Genomic DNA, 2,616 nt, shown 5'->3' on the forward strand with positions numbered 1-2,616 from the left:
CATACATATTTTATGATAACATCATACAACATACATAGCACCTAACATACATGAACATATACTACGCATAATATAACATGCTAAGAGCCACAACATCAGAAATAAAACATGATAATTATAATAGATGTCATAAAAATAACCATCCATACATAATGAAAAATATCCCATAACAAAATCTTAATAAAATCCTCGGCAAAACGCCGTACATAACCCAAAATGTATGTATAAAAAGGACATTAAGTCTGATGAAATAGATAATCAATATGAATAATCATATTACATTCGCTTAGAGCGGGTGTGATAAGCTGGTCCAGCATGAGTCTCGGCAGGATCCTCATACTTACGCAACTTCCCTTTCACAACATCCAACTCTTCCTTCAACACACGAACAGTGCTCTCGAGAGCCTCGAACTTAGCCTTAACTTCTCGATCACGCTTACGGTTCTCATCCTCAACCCTATGCTTGAAAGTGATAAAGTTACCCATGTCGGCACGGATCTCGTCCATAACTTCATTATGTGGCAAAGTGCGCAAACAATCACTAAGGGCGTTAATACGTGTCACCTCATTATAAGCCCGGTTCATATGAGTAATGATAGAAAAATAGTAATGAACAGGATCATCGATCTCTGGTTGATTAGCACGACGTCAAGCAGGAGACGGTGGAGCAGGAGCAGCAACGGAGTTATCGCTCGAAGTCGACATCTACAAACAGCAAAACCGCAAACCACATACCAAAAAGATATAAAAGCTAATAATATAACTTATACGAAATGAAATGCATATTAATGTTATAGCAAAAAGGTCGGGCTGTAGACTAGACTCTAATGCACCCTAAAAACCACGGGTTGACCACATTAAGACCGCCTAGTTCCCTACAACCAACGCTCTGATACCACATATGACGACCCCATCAAAACACTTAACGGATCCGTCAGTTGGTCCCACAGCTTGATTGGACTTAAATGAATTAAATAAACAAAGTTGCATTCTTTTATCTCAAAAGTTTCCCAAAAAGGAAACAAACCAAAATATGTAGTTTTAAACAACCAACCATAGTAATAAACCAAAAGTTGACACAAAACCTTGCCAACAAACCCACAAGTTTAAATTATCCAAAAATAGAATGCAAGCTTAAGTTTCATAAATTGTTTCATAAAATCTGCCCAAATGCATGCAAACTCTTCTAAACACAGCGGAAGCATCACAAAACTCAAGTACCTGTAAAAACATGCAAGTAAACTGTCAACACAAAGGTTGAGTGAATTATAGGTTTAAATAAATAAGTAAACTTTAGACCACAAGATTTAAAAATGTTAGAAAACATTAAACATTATTCCATTATCAATGAGCCACCTGGTAACCACTTAACCCTTTATTTACTCTTGCCAAACACAATAAAAATATACACTTGGACAGTGTATCTACAACAAATTACGAAGTACTAAACATTCCGATTATAAATTGCTAGCGCGACTAGCTCGAAATGGGGTTGTCAAACCCGATAGATCTATCCGTAGGATTCGCGTTCACCGGTAGAAACCAATGATTACAGTTACCAGACAAGGGAATATTTTTGTCCAACTCACAATGAATAATTAAATTTAACTGTTACTTGTGTCTAAACGTAAATGAAAATGCATGTAATCACATCCCAAAAATATACTTTGAAAAGTATGTAAAAACAGGACTATAACTCACCTTAAAAGCAACTGAAGAAACCACACAAACAAGCGAACAGCAAATAGAATAAAGTGATCAGGAATGATCACAACGCCGACCTATAAATAAAGCAGGTCGATATAAATAACTAACTTAGGTCAAGTCTTAGTATGATAACTATTGTACATGTTGCAAGTAGACATAGAACAATACTCGGCAAGCATCGGTTTGACTGGAACAGCGTACGGACACATACTTTCTATTTTTAGAAAGTTTCTATTTTTAGCAGGTTTCCATTTTTGGAAAGTTTCTACTTTAGAAAAGTTTCTATTTTTGGAAAGTTTCTATCTTTGGAAAGTTTCTATTTTAGGAAAGTTTCTATTTTTGGAAAGTTTCCAAATTTAGAAAATTCTATTTTTAGAAAGTTTTTAAGTTAGGAAAGTTTCCTTATTTAGAAAGTCAACAAAAGTCAACTGAAAGTCAAAGTAAACTGAAAGTCAACTCAAAAGTCAAACTTGGTCAAACATAGTCAACGTTAATTTGAAAAGTGTAAGTTATAATAATAACATAAGTTATAATGTTTATTAAAGTTAAAAGTGTATAATTATGTCATGACATAAGTTTAATTAAATAAATTGAATTATTAAAGTTAATATAAGTTGAAATGATATAATTAATATAACATAAGTAGTTAATTAATTAATTAAATATTAGTCATAATATAAATATTATTAATTAATAATAAATTTTAAATCATATCATAAGTATTATTAATTAATAATGAATTATTAATCATATCATAAGTTTCTAAATATAATTATTAAATCATAAGTATTTAATAATTAAATCATAATTAAATAATAATTAAGTCTTATAATAATTAAATAATTATTTAATCTTTATTATAAGTCTTATAATAATATTCTTATAAAATAAATTTAATACTTATCATAA

The sequence above is a fragment of the Rutidosis leptorrhynchoides genome, chromosome 9 (assembly GCF_046630445.1).
Source record: "Rutidosis leptorrhynchoides isolate AG116_Rl617_1_P2 chromosome 9, CSIRO_AGI_Rlap_v1, whole genome shotgun sequence".
In the NCBI taxonomy this organism is placed as follows: Eukaryota; Viridiplantae; Streptophyta; class Magnoliopsida; order Asterales; family Asteraceae; genus Rutidosis; species Rutidosis leptorrhynchoides.